The following is a 15,535-nucleotide window of genomic DNA, read 5'->3' on the forward strand; positions in this document are numbered from 1 at the left end:
GGCATCATGCATGCATGCGTGTGTGTGTGTGTGTGTGTGTCAGGGTGGCCAATTTCCCCATCCTCTCCTTCACCACTCCCACCCCCATCCACATGAAAGACTGGAGATCGTAAGGAGATCTGAGCCTGGCAGGATGTGAAGGGGGGGCTGGTGGGGGGCAGAACAGAGGGAAGAGACAAGGAACGGAGAGGGGTACAAAGAAGGGAGATGGCTAAACCCTGCAGGGAATAGACAAAAATTTGAACAAACACTGGATGTGTCCATAGACTGTGAGACGACATGAAAAAAAACATCAGTCTCAGTTCAAGCCTTTGCTATCAGTGAAATGTTGTAGCTGTAGGAGACAATAGGACATCAAAAAGCATCTGAAAGCTATTGTATTTAAGGCTGGTGCTGTAAAAAGCCTGAGGCAAAACATACACCATCTCTGAGGGTCCCCTGCTAGGGAGAAGAGAGAGGATATAAAAATGATGCTGAGCACATGTGATACATGTGCACGCTCCTGGCCTCAGCTTCTCTGACCTCTAACAAGGGCCAGGCCCAGGGGTTTGTGTTTCCCAGTGTTCCCTGCTCAGGTTCAGTCAGGCCAGGGTTTAGGGGTCACAGTGCAGAGACACAGCCAGTTACACCGTTCCTAACCATCTCCAGACATCAGTTCAGATAGCTTTTTGAAAAAAAAAAAGGGAAAAAAGAAAAAGAAGAGAGGCTGACACCCTCTCTGTGCCTGAAAGCAATTAAAAGTGAGTGGAGACAGCAGTGCAGCTTCATGATTTGAAACTCTGTGTCAGAATGACACAGTGGCTCTGTCAAATGTACAGATTTACGACGTGCAGAGTGTACATAATTTACTGGTTTTATAATGAGGATCGTTACATCAGCATCTGTCACCATGGCAACCCTGCAGTTCCCCCACAGATTGTGTATATGGGTCGGTTTCCTTACTGACCCTAGAAAGTTTAATCTGTGCGTTGTTATGAAGCCATTACATTACATTATATATATATATATATATATATATATATATATATATATATATATATATATAGAGAGAGAGAGAGAGAGAGAGAGAGAGAGAGAGAGAGAGATTTTTTTCACTGTAACAGCAAGGAAACTGTAAGACACTAAGGGAGATGATGAGCTTAGCCTCAGAGCGACATGCCTCCGCTCTCCCCACACACTGCAAGATGAGAGGAGTTGATACCATTATACACCTACACTGAGGAAATTGGGAAAAAATGTAAAAAAAACAAACCTTCCCACTCTCCATCTGTTTTAGCACCCAATGACATTCATCTCCATAATGGCACTGCTAAGAAAAGATCACCCAGGCTGATTTTGTTAATGCAACTTGACTATTGTTTATGCACTCGCTTGATAATTAACAGCTGAAGGTACAGAGCAATGGGACTGCATTAAGCTGGCAGTTAATGCTGGGCTTTCACCAGTTGCCCACTCACTGTCTGAAAGCCTGAATGGCTGCCAGGGTGGAAGGCTCACCCAAAAAGTTGCTGTACTGTGTAACTTCAGAGCCAAGTGGGCTCTGCTGCAAAGTAGTTCCAGACTTTCTCTTGATGCTGCTCACTCACAACACTGAACTTTGATGGTGCCCTAAGAGGGCAAATTAGGAGAGTAATTTAGGCAGTCTATGGTTCATTCATCCATAATGTGATTAGATTACAAACCAAGTGATGTATCATCTCTATTCATTCAGCATTTGTGCAGATAAGCAACAGCTTTTCTTGTGCTAAATCAAGCTTTTGACTCCCTAATCATTTTAGGGTTGCAACTAACAATTATTTTCTTGATTAAGCAGTTCATCACTTAGTATAAAACTTCACAAAACTGTGAAAAATGTCCATCATGATTTCCTAGAGCCCAAGGTGATTTAATCTATTATCTTGTTTTGCCCGACAGCAGTCTAAAATCCAATATATTCAATTTACTCTAATGTAAGACAAGGAAAAGTGTTAAAGCAGAAACCACCAAAAGTCTGGCATTGCTTTACAAAAAAAAAAAAAGCAAAATAGCAGCAGAATGCTTTTCGATTGGTGAATCAACTAATCACCTGATTGTTGCAGTTCTACATCATTTCGTGTCCATCTTTTTCATGTGGTTTACAGTGAGCAGTGCCCCCTCACTAAAGTTTTAAATTTAATTGTAGCTGAATTCAATTACCCAGTGACTATCAGCGACAAAGCTTGCCCATTCATGTGGAAAAGGAAAGCATCTGATGCAATATTCTCGTGAAGGTCACAGAGGTTTGATTTGGACGTGATTGAATCAAAGGTAAACTTCCTGAGGATTAATGCGAGCAACAGAAAACTGGAGGGAAAATAAGGCCAAATCACACAGGCAAAGCAGCCTGGAGTTTGTGGGTGGATGATGTGGATGGATGAGCTGTAAGTGTTGGTCCCCCTGCAGAAGTTTGGTCCAACTTCCTTTTATTGATCACTTGATAAGTGAGTGCTGCTGAGCTGACAAATTGAGCTAAAAGCGTTGCCTGTAATGGAGCAAACTTGTTCACAACCGTTCCACTCTGGAGCTCTCCGTCAGTCCTACAGCCTCATGGGACCATATAGACAATTTAGGCATTGCTGGACTCCACCAATACACACACACACACACACAGAGACAAACATACATTTGCACGTAGAGTACACACAAATGGCCCATGCACATTTTTTCCAGGGTAGCTGTCCAGATGGTCGTTGCAGTGATCCAAGCTTCTAGTGTCATCTATCCGTCAGAGGAAACAACACGCAACACATCAGTGGCGGGGGGCCTGCTGGTCACCACAGTGCCAAACATGTCAAACGTCCAGCTGAGTCCAAGAGACTCTTAAAGCTGGCAATCAACACCAGCACCTCAAAAGATAACAACCCTGGGGGTCCGAGTGAGACTGTGGCAGCCAGCACGCAGGCGCGCCCACCTGGGTCATCACTAACAGCTCTTATCTTCTCTATTCCCTCTCCCATTCATCGCCCTCCCACCTTACGCTCTTCAGCCCTGGCTCTACTTGTATATTACATTTCACCCACTCAGAGGAAATGGACACTCTTCCCATCAACTAGCAGGACCTGGGCTGCACTCAGGCTCTCAGATGTGCAGACTGAAAGACCTGGGAGACTATGAAGCACTTAGTAGCTGAAACATATGACCGGAAACCCTCCAACTGTCCTCTGATGAACTTATACAGAAATGCATTACAAGGATTTTTACTATGTGACTGTTATGCCCCACCCTTGGGTGGCCCTATGGGGCACACAACACTCCACCATTGACCCAAATCAGCCAGAGAAACCATCTTACAAACAAGCCAAATTCATGGCATTTATTAACATAAAAACAAACATATCAAACAACAAAGACTAAACCAAAACTATAAAAGACACAAAGTCAAAACACAACAGCAACACAAAAAGAAACAAGCTGAGAGGCAACATGTCCAGCAATCCCACATTAGGAGCCTCTGCCTTCTGACACTGGCAAAGGAGCTTTTAAGCACTTTACTTGTGCCAGGTGCAGCTCATTGATGGCTCATCAGGTATCACCTGGGTGGAGCTAGTGGGAAGACAGAGCATCACAAATATACAGCAGTAACAGTGACATTTAAAATCTCATTGTATTCTTCTCAGCCGCGGTCCACAATAAAGAAATAATTTTGGACCTTTTCAAACTCCTGACTTTTTTGTCTCCTATCTTTGTCTCTTTCACTTTTCTCACATTATATTTCATCCTGTTGGCTGCAGGCTGGTTTGTGTGCATTTTGTTTGTGCTGCTCCTGATTAATAAATCCTGGCACTTGGCTGTTCACTCTTTCTCCTGTCCTCCCCTCTTCCCTCCTGCTTCATCTCGACTCTCCCCCTTAAACTCCACCACCCTTTTTTGCATTCTAACCCTGCTCGCTCCCCCTCTGCATTTCTCTCTCTCTCTCTCTCTCTCTCTCTCTCTCTCTCTCTCTCTCTCTGCACTGCAGCGTTTTTTTAGACTTTGGTTAGGTCCTGCCCCGGGATAAGGACACATGGTTCCCTCCTCTGATGCAATGCCTTGCTCTGCTCTGCCCCAAAGCTGCTGAAATCAGCAAAAAGCTCGACATGCAAAACCAACCAGCAGAGGAGACAGTCATACACCAGCCAAGGGAAAAGTACTTCAAATATCTTTCCTCTCCTCTCCTCTTGTCTTCTCTCCTCCTGCAGTTTGACAGTACGACTTAAGCAACTGAACCTGCAACCTTAGAAATCCTCTGAAATTATCAAAGCTGAAATGTCTTTCCAGTGAATATGTACGTGTACTTTAATGAACAGCAGGAAGAGGGAGAGGCTATGAGATGGGCTGATGGGGGAAGCAGGGATTATTCATGATTTAAGTAAGTAGTAAATGAAGGTTAAGCAGGAGGACAGCAGACAAATGCCAGCCAGACTGAAGCTAAAACCTTGAGTGAAAGGAGGAGGAGGAGACACTGAAGAGAAGATGGGGAGGAAGGCGATTAGGGCACAAGCTGCCTTTTAAATATACTTGACTGTGCATGAGCGGGAGTGCATGAGCCAATACCCAATCTTATGCACAGAAACATGGGCATGTGTGCAACAGCACTACTGTGTTCATCCCTGTGTGCGTGTGTCATATGTGAGCCTGTTTGTCCGCAATAACTTTCGGAGTGACACATTGCAGTCAGACAGACAAGTGAACAGAGATTTCCTGTCCTCCTACTGACCTAGTTTATGCAGACACACGCTGCTGCGATTCCAGGAGCACAGGAGGAAATATGTGGTAGAGACAGTCAAGTGACACATAAACAAGTCATCAGGGTCGGTCCCCCGCCCCGCCATCAGCGCTCACAGCCAGACTCTGTAGCATGTTTTTCATCAGCATCAAAGCAATGTCAGTCAGAGAAAAACAAGGCCTGAATAGGTGACGCTGGCATTAATCCTATTGTCTATGGAACAATGTGAAAGAGTGAGTCAGACACTTCTCCTGATGAGGGCTTATGAAACGACCCTAAGTGATAGATAGATCCAAACCACTGCTGGTGTGACTGACTGTGTGACTGAAAATAAGGTCATGAGTGTAGCGGTTCATCTCAAGCCGTGAAGGTTGTGCATTTACGTGACCGTTTCTGATTCCTGGTGAGATTTCAATCATTCCTTCAGGACCTACTTCTTGCATCTGAATTGTCAATAAAAAGGTGGAATCAACTTAAGTGAGCAGTGGCGACACTGGTTTTTCTTTCAGCCACTGCTCCTGTAGGCTCTTGGTGTTGAGACCAGAGCCATGTATGTGGTTAGTGGGCCAGACTAACTCCAGACATTCCTCTAGAACCATTCTGAGAGAGACTAGCCAAGCTCCTGGCACCATCTGCCTTTATTTCTTTTTATGTTAGCTCTGAGGACACAAATGCACACAAACATATACACACACATTCACACACACACACACACACACACACACACATACACTCAGGGGGATCATGGTTCCAGTGTGGTCCATTTCACACTCACACTGAAACATTAACAACTGAGCACCATGGGATCAACAGGAGGATACAGAGATGGAAAGTTCCATAGTCACTGATCATGATTCACTTATTTCATTAAAGGGGCATTCCAGCATTTTAGCATTGAATATTGGCCACTTGAATTTTGTGTCTAAATTTGTGAACCCTAAAAATTACAGTTGGTTATATATACACTGGAAACAACTAGAGCTGTATGTGAATTCAGACCACATGGTTTTCAAAGTAAAATATTTCAGTGCTATGAATTTATTGATATTTATGTTTCAGCAGCAAGTACTCAGTAGTGATTACGTCTCAACGTTAGGTAATCACCTCTGTGTAAAGAGTCAAAAATAGAGCTGCTGATTCTGAGTGCACCTTAGTGTGTGAGTTTCTCAAACAATTTAGACTCACATCAGTGTTTTTGTCAGCTTCCGAAAATTAGATCAGATTTAGCATTTTACTCTGATATCTTTATTTTCAGAACAATGTTTTCATAATCAGAACAGAGCTTGATGATCTGAAACAAAGAGGAGTCATTAAAAAGTCAGTATGATTCTGACTATGTCATGCTGCCAAAGTATACAGTGATGAGAAAATCACACACAGGTGCTCATTCCTCTGTAACACCAACTTTTCTTTCAGAAGCAGCGGATAAGCAAAGACCTGATGTTTCAGCTCATGTCCCTCACCAAGTAGCCTAGCAAAGGATATTTATTTTGCTCACTGTGATCTGTAAAGGCAAGTAAAGGCAGCAATACCACATTGTAAAAATTCCCTGTTACAAATACAAGCTCTGCTTTCAAAATTTTGCATTGCGAAAGTAACCTAAGACATTTTTCACTCTATTATTTTGGGAATCACAAACTTCTCTATGTGCCTATTTAGAAACGCTTGTCAGCATTTGTTAATGTGGGGTGGCAGAGCACTTGCATGACCTTGCAGTGTCTACACTGCACTTTGTTTTAGTGTGTGTGTGTGTGTGTGTGTGCTTGTGTATGTATGTGTGTGTTTGCTAGTGTGCATGTGTGTACACACTCAGATAATCATAGTGATGATCAACACAACCCTTTCAGCCTCATTCGCAGCAGGCAGCACACACACTGGGTACTGTTGATCATCACTATGATTATCTGGGCACACAACACACACACTTGGAAAAAAGTGTGTGTGTGTGTGAGAGAGAGAGAGAGAGAGAAAGTGGCTCACACTTCTGTTGAGGGGTAAACAAGGCTGCTATTAAGCCCGAGGTGGCTGAGAACACAGAGCAAATTAAAGGCGATTGTGATTCCATATGGCAGCTGTAGCAGTGCCAGTCAGGAGGCCTGTGAGGAGAGCTGGAGACAGAGCTGTGGTGCCTGCTGGGCCATGGGGACGTGGAGCCTGTCCTCCTGGCCCCAGTCTGCCTGACAGCTCTGGTACTTTCAGCTCCAGGCTCTTGCTGTTTTTCATGCTGGCTGTGCACAAGGTCACTTCTCTGAACTGCACGTAGCCAGGACTATTGTATGTACCTAACCAAGTCAGATGTGAATTGTGGGTTGGATTTGTTTGAACCCTCTGGAATGCACATTCCTCAAACATGGCATTGCATACATGTCTTCAACACATCCTGATATATGGTGTATTTGGGCTAAGCAATGAGCGGTTCATGTCAGAAGAATTAAACAAGCGCATCTCTCATTCTGATCTGCCACACTGTGTTGACCTGCGGAGGTAAAGATGTGCTGGTACTGTGATTCTCAGTCAGACTTGATGGGCTTTCCAGACACATATTCTCATTCCTTTCCATGGCTCTCCACCTCTCTCCACTCTCATCGCCATAGCAACTAAACCCAGAAGGAGAGAGAGTGAGGGACAGCCGCACAAAGGATTAGCTATCAGCAAGACCTGAAACCAACCTACACATGTGGGCACATACACACTAACACATGCTGCACATAGGAATACATACACACACACACAAACAAACACATGCCTTTCCTGTGGCACACATACACACACACAACGTGTAATAATTATCATAGATTTGCATTGATATTTATACAGTAACACACCACTAAATGTTTTCATGCCTTATGGTTATTTGTAAACCAATGCTGCAAACACAAAGGATGCTTTTGAAAAGCTAATTCCAAATTCAAGAAAACCATCTGCACCTGCCAGCTTTTGTCTATTTCTGATCATATCCTGCATTTGGGGGAAGAACTGTCCATATGGCCATTAAGAGGGTGTCTTATGAATATGTAAAATCCATTCAGTGTGACAGAAAGACCTGGGGCTCAGGCCCACCTGTAATCCATGATCTAAATCCATGGATTGAAAAGTGTTGACTACCATAAGGACTACCAGTTCTACATGGGTTTATAAAATTTGATGATGAAAACAAAGCAAAGCAATAGAAAAATATTGCTAGTGGGTTACTGCAGTTTTTTCTACCCTAACTGGTCACTGAAGTGCTGTGTTGGCAAACCATAAACTGACCCCATGTTTTCCTTTTTGTCGGTTGTCAGCAGGTGTCATTTAATTGTTAGCACAGAGAGACATCTATAAATTCTCAGAAAGCCCGGGGGTAATGAGCCACCAAGACTGCTTTTAAACCACAAGTATTAGCCACAGTAGACTAGCTGCAGGCTGTATCTGAGCTATGTGGGGTGAAAATCAATAGTACCTACTGACAACTGACAATCAATGTCATCTGCTAACAAAGAAGAGGAAAACAGCTCAATTTTGGTTTGCTAACAATGCTGTGGTAGAGGAAGGGCAAAAGGTTTATTAAAGACTGCAGGACTTCTTGGATGTTCTCTTCTATCTTGTGCTTTCTTTATGACTGAATTTCTTAGTAAAAACTTATTGTACATTTTATTTTCTTCAATAACACACACTTTTACTGCTCAAGTAAAAAGAGCTGAGACGCTAGGTTAGCTTTACTAGGCACCTTTACGCAACTGATGAACCACAAACTTATACAACTATCCTCTGGTCACACAGAGATGAACAAGAGGGAGAATTCAGGTCAGAAGTCATCACAACAATATTCTATACTGATCTTCTATCTCTCCAGTAACAGCGTAACCAACAGGTTTAGGGCTGCCTTTAACATACTAACAAACTGGTAGGGCCCTTATGTCCACTGTTTTAACTGTAAATTTGATTTAAGAACATAACAACCTTTCCCAGACACAACAGGCAGTTGTTCTCAGGGACGGCAGCATACTCAGCTCCTCTGCATTGCAGTCAAAGCTCAAGTTCACTTTTTCAACACAGCAACATCGCATCATTCTCAATATTGTTACTTTCCATTGTTTGCTTTGCTTTGTGCACTGTTTTGGAAAGTTTCTCACTGAGGCCTCAGCCAAGTGTTCTCTGGGGAGAAATACAGAGGAGAGGAGCTAGATTCAACGTCCCTCTCTGGCCTGAGGCGTCACTGAAGTAATAATTGTAGTCAACCTGTTGCTGGGACTTACAGTGAGTGTGTTACAGTCTTGCTGGATGAAAAGATGTTCTGAATAGACAGTCATCACTTTTTGCACTCCACTCAGTTGCACTTCAGTACAGCACCATTAGAAACTGAAGATTTTGTTAAAAACAGAGGGAGGAATGAGCAAAACACTATAAGAGTAATGTCCAAACTTTAGTATGCTAAGAACAAATGTCACAGATACCCCTAAAGACCACAGATGTAAAAAGACCCATATGGCCTGAAAGTGGGGGTAGAATCGCAGGGGGAAGTGGCTCCTCTCCCCCTCTGCGCTGTTTGAGAATTCTTTCTAAACAAGGTATGGAATGTACTCCTGTGTTTCATAATTTGTTCCCTCATTCTTCTCCTCTGCACATTTACAAACAGAGCCCTAAGGAAGGGGGAAAAAAGAGAAGGAAAGAGAGCTGGAGATAGGAGGAGGAGGAGAAGTGCACGGGAGCTCTGGAAATATGTCAGGGCAAGGCCGTTTAGTAGAGCAAAAAGGAAAGGAGAATGAACTGTGAAAAAAGGGAGATGGTGAAAATAGTGAAAAGGGGAGAAGACATAATTAATAACCGGCTGACTGGCTGTTTGCCGACCAGTCTGAGAGAGAAAGAGAGAGAGAGAGATGGGAGAGAGGAACAAGAAGAGGAGGAGAGAGGGAAAATGAGAATGCCCCAGGAATGATCTTAATGCTCCACTTGGTGTTCACATTCCAGGTCGGCAAATCATGCAACATTCAACCCAAAATTCAGACCGCCTGATTTCTCCATCCAGCTGGGAGACTGGGAGCACTGGGTTGGTGAGTGCACTTGTCCTTTTCTCTCGTGTATGTACGAGAGAGTAATAATATGGAGGAGATCCGTTGCAGAGCTGAGCAAGCGCGGGGAGGGGGGGCAAGAGGAGATGACGAGGTGGAGGGTGGGCTGGGGTGCAAAGTTTAAAAATATCTCAGACTGCCAAACACAAGGTTGGGCCACAGCAGTCCAGCAGCATACCTTCAATTTCAGCTATTTTTGTTGTTTTTTCCATAATGTCTGGAGTCTGCCTTATAAGCTGATGACAAAAAAAGTTCTCCAGCTGAGACATAAAAAGACACACTGGTCCTGTCATGGCAGTTTTTCCCTCCACTCTTGCCAAGGGGGCTGCTTTCTGTCAAAAGCACACTCCGGTTGTTATCAAATTTTATTCATAGGTCTTAGGGTCATAGGTTGGCTAGGGAAACCCCTGAGGATCAAGTTCCTACGGCTAAAAACCAACCACAATGCCCTTGAGCAAGACACGGGGGTTGTAACTCATCCTGCGCTCTGACTACTATGAAAAGGAGGAGCAAGTGGAGAAAAATAATTTTGCTACTATGATCAAGTATTTTATCTTAAATTGGCTGGAAACTGCAGCAAATGAGCCATGTGCTCTGCTGAAAACACCGCCAAATAGCTGAAATGTAAGAGGGGCAGATAACATAACAAAAACACCTTACAAAGTAATGCAATCCAGAAAAGGGGTAGAGCAGTTAGCTGCTTAATCAATTAGTGGATTGATATCAATTATTTTGTTAATCACTTAAATTGATTCTGAGGAATGAAGTGTTGGTCTTGTATGGTATTAAACTGAATATCTTTGGAGTTTTTGACAGCTGGTCAGTCAAAAAGATCAATTAAATGACACCACTTTAAACTTTGTGATGGACATTTCACTATTTTTGGACATTTTATTGACCAAACAGTTAATTGATTTACTGAAAAAAATATTTGACAGATAGCTATAATCTAATAAAACAACTTCATTATCTCAGTCTCAACAAAAATGAGAAGTTTCACACATGTAGCATCAAGGGCAATTGTATTGAATTACATTGTGGATACAGTATTTCTGTTTTGTTTTGTTTTTTTTGCCCTGTAGACACAGTCATTACATTTAAATGCAACATTTTCAAGCGATGGAGATAATGCAATTTACCTCAAGCCCCTTTGAGGCAAATGTGTGATTTTGAGCTTTATAAATAAATGAGTTGAATGTACCATATATATTTATAGATACACATGTATGTGTTTTTGCATGTGTGTCACATTCATTTCAAATGAAGTGTTTTAGTTCCATTTAATGTTCTTTGAATTAAAAAATGTCAAGTCTTTTTTTATGCTTTTTTCGTGTATGTCTCTGTTCTTTCTGCCTTTGCCATTCAACCATGTAAATATGTGTGTGTGTGTGTGTGTGTGTGTGTGTGTGTGTGTCATTGCTGGGGGGGATCCTTGTCCTAACTCATTGCATGCATGAGTCAACACCAGCCCCCAACACTCACAAACAAACTCACAGATGCACAGGGAGCACATATAAATGCAAAATGCATGTACAGGGCAGCTTTAGAGCGAAGAGATGGGGAGAGAAAGACAGAGATGCTTATGGAGAGAAAAGATGGACATTTTGTGTGTACAGATAGAAAAGTTGTATTTGTCACTGTACTGCTGTTACAGCTGCCACCAAGTCATCTTAGGAACAGGTAAAGCTGCTTACTGCCTCAGTAGTGGAGCAGAGTAGGGATATGTTGAGAAGATGTTACAGCCAAAAAACTGGAGATATCTTTCTAAGTGTGTATGAGAAAAGAGACAGAGTGAGAGCGAAAGGGGCCTTAGATAGAGTCTCCTTGTAAAGCTTAAAACTAAATCTCCCTGCACTGTCTCCTATGTAAAAGCCTCTCATAAGGGGAGATTTATATTTTGAGTATATTTACAGTAGTTTTGCATTTAAAAGTACATACGAAATGAGTGTGATGAATGTACTTTATTGTAGTACATTTCCATTCTCTTCCAGGAAATCTGTTTGTGGATTTCTTATTCAAAGTCCTTAATATCTTTCAAATGGATTTTCAAAATGTTACCAAGTTGAAAAGCATTTCAGAAGTGCATCGTCAGTCTATAGTTCACTTGTATATTTTGTCTTTAAAGAGCTTTCAGAAGCACTTCAAAGACAAACATTAATTTCATGTTACATATTTTCTGTGCCGCATTATCAAGATAAATACTGATGATATTTTAGCATGGCCAAAAGGATATTCTGATCCAATTCAGTACAAAATCTGAACCAAAAGAGGCTTTTCTATATAGGTTGACTATCCACCTTGTTTAAGCTTGATCTCACCCTCACTTCATCCTTATCTGTCTTTTGTTTCTTTTGTCTCTCTGGCAGCCTTCATTTATGTATGTCAGCTTTACCTCAGGGTGCATCCCAAATACCATTAGGTGTGTGGGAGGCTGTGCCGCAGTAAAGATGCAATGTAGAAATGATTGTGTTGGCTGAGAATGCAGTGGTATATATCACGCTTAACATTACCATGTATGTATAAGGAAAACATTGTCAGTGTCATCACTGGGAGCCTGCACAGGCTTTTTACGCGAATTCCTTCTCTCCTTTGAAAAATTGGCATTTGATCTTCAAATAGGAGCAAACGTACATTTTCTTCAGTGCCTTGCTGCATGCTCTGATACTAGAAGTAACACTTCTTGGTTCTACCTTCCCACATCAAAAAATTACTTCCCAAAATGCAACATTCCTTTCAGATCTGATTTGATGAATCCACAGGTTGCGTTTCCTCCTCTCTGGGCTATGAAGGCAACCAACTGCGGACGATATCAGACAATGGCACACCATCTATTTTTAAATGGTTTGTCAACAGTCTTTGCTGGGAAACAGCCCTCACTAATGGCCCTCTGGCAGCCAATCTGCTAATGCGCCATGCAGAGCGGCGCTAACATCAGAGCTAAAATGATACATGCTTTTCTCTTTCATTATACCCATCTCTCCACCTGTCCCTCTCTCTGGCCTTCTCTATCATGCTGAGTACTGCTCAGATCAATAATCCCACCACCCCCCTCCTCCTGCTCTCATGTTTATATATTGTCATATATTTCCACTGACTCTATTTTTCATGCCCTTTGGCAATTGTCAGTCCTGTAATAAATAAACCTGAAACACACACTGCAAATATGTGTGTGATGGTTTTCATAAGGTCACTGAAAACCATTGATTTGCCTGTTTTTTTTCTGACACACTGCAGTCACTTTTCTGCATTAAAGGCTTAGGGATGGAGGAAGGACTGATGACCATCTTGGGCAAGTCACTTAGACTGAGAGACAGCAGTTGAAATGACTTCAAGTACAGTCATTTACTCACTGAAAGCTACACATGAGCGTGTTGATGTGTGTGCGTGTGAATGAAGGCCCACTCCCGGGTGCACATATGGTGTGACAAAATGGCATACCGTACTGTGTGTCATCATCCAGCGTACAAGTGTTATTATGCCTAAGTAGGGAATGAATCATGCCATACACTATAATTTCCTCTTGTGTAAGCGGAGTGGCTTTTTTAGAATCAATGAATGGTGTAGAGGCATGGTAAATAGTTAGTCCAATACAATAGAGCAAGGCAGCCCGACACTGCAATGAAAATGACAATAAAGAGGAAATCCTTTGCTTGCTGCTGATATCAGTGTAACATTAGGAATCTGGCAGCTCACACTAAGCCATCATTTTGTATTTTGACCCTGATTATCTCAGCTCAGACAATCCAGGCTACTGCTTCAGCTACTGTTTCATAAAAGTTAAAAAAAAAAAAAAAAAACACTTCTGGAGACAAACAGGCATTATTCAATGCTGTGACATGGTTAGCCCACAAAAACAATGTCTTGGGACCATCAGAGATGCTGAGGACTTTATTTAGTGAAGTCAGACCCTGCATTGTTCAGTGTTTTTCCTGTAAACACAACAACAGTAACAACGGGGTCCTGAGTGTCAGCCCAAGTTATGTTCCCACTGGAAAAGTTCCGGACACAGATGGATTCAGTAAATGAGTTTGAAAAGTCATGTTTATCAGATAAAACAGAGACATAACTGTAAAGAGGTGAGATTTTTTTTTTTAAAAATGGAGAGGAAGTACTATACAAAAAAGTCCACCACAGTCCCCTGACATCAGGTTAATTATAGAAGCTGCTTTACAGTAGAAGATTGGAGAGGACTGTATGGGAGCTCCTCAGCGCACCAGTGGCAGCAACATAGAAATGTACTTTATATGCTCTATGAGGAGGTTTTATAGAGCACACACTTCACATTAATACTTAAGTTACTCTAAGAGACTACTGTAGTTTTATAATGTGGCTTCTCCAGGGGGGGTAGAGGGCTCATATTTCTTCTGCTCGGATTGTAAAGCGAGATCAAGAGGTTTTCTGCTTCCAACTGTAAAATGTGAAAACATGTCATCTTGTCATATTGGACTAAAACCAGCCTCCTGCATACACTTCTTTTTTCTTTTCTTTTTTTTTAAAGAAATCCATACTATTGGAATAATGCTCTTACTGTATGTTTATTGAGATTTCTTTTAATAGGCTGAAATGTTTCATTCTTCCAATCCCCCACATGTTTATATATTATGATCTAAGTGTGCATGTATTTGCTATGATAACATGGCAGAGGTGCAGCGGGGAGCTGCGGGCGATGGAAAAGGAGAATATCCATTACATAAGAGATTAAACTGAAGGAATCTGAGGTATGTATCCAACAACGAAGGCCAATAATATGAAAGCCTGTGAGCCCCCCTATGTACAGAGCCTCAGCGGGTAGGTCCAGTGTTTATCCTTTTGATGTAGGCTTGTAAAAGGGAACAAACACGTAGCACAGCACCACAGTGTAAACTCATATAGTGCTATTAGACTAACTTTTAACTTTGCCTCAGAGCCACAGTGACAGAAGTCATGTGTGTGCACAAGACAGTAACAGGAGACAGAGAGAAAATAAACTGATGGACAGAGATAGAAAAGAGATAAAGAGGTTTCAGATTTTTGTTCTACTCTCAGCTGGACATTGCAGCAAAACCTGAGTTTTGTGTAAACCCTAAACAAGTAGCACGGCCTGTGGATGACTTTTTGCGCACTCGCCGGCCTTGTTGTTATTACATATCATGCCACCCGCTGCTTTTACTCAACCACACTATTCTAATGGACCGCTGCTATTCCTGCTGCACTTCATTACAACAAACAGGAGAGATGGAGAGAGAGACACACAGACAGAGAGAGAGAGAGAGAGAGAGAGAGAGACAGAGGCTTACTGCTGTTTTGTTCAGCTCTCACTGTTTGGGGTAGAGGAATGTTTCAGAGTTGCTCAGCCCCCCCTCCACCCCCAACCCCTGTGTGTTTCATCCATCCACGTGCTGCACATACCCAACTGACACACACTCATCATGATGTGAACAGTCATTTTCCAAATCCCCCCCCACACACACACACACACAAACACACAGACACACACACACACACACTCCCTCTCTCTGTCCTTCTCTATCTCAAATGGAAGAATGTGTAATGCATGTCCTCTTTCCTGTTCCTCACTGTGTAGTCATCTGTAGGAACGGATTCTTTTTTTTTTCATCCACTTTCTCAGATGTGTATGTGACACACATCTGTTGCTTTAGCTGAAGGCGGCGAGAGAGAAGGCGAGAGAAATGAGGCTTACACTTAAACCATTAGCATACGCTCAAAGGAATGGAAAGAGAGATAAGGGAGAGGTGGGTGGACATCTAAGAAAATGTGGAGGAGA

General features: G+C 42.4%; 1 protein-coding gene across 4 annotated transcripts in view; it reads right to left on the bottom strand.

Moving 5' to 3' along the window:
* Positions 1–15,535, bottom strand: part of arhgef25a (Rho guanine nucleotide exchange factor (GEF) 25a) — a 45,272-nt gene that overhangs the window by 16,755 nt on the left and 12,982 nt on the right. The window lies entirely within an intron of this gene.

The sequence above is a fragment of the Lates calcarifer genome, linkage group LG6 (genome assembly GCF_001640805.2).
Source record: "Lates calcarifer isolate ASB-BC8 linkage group LG6, TLL_Latcal_v3, whole genome shotgun sequence".
NCBI lineage: Eukaryota > Metazoa > Chordata > Actinopteri > Centropomidae > Lates > Lates calcarifer.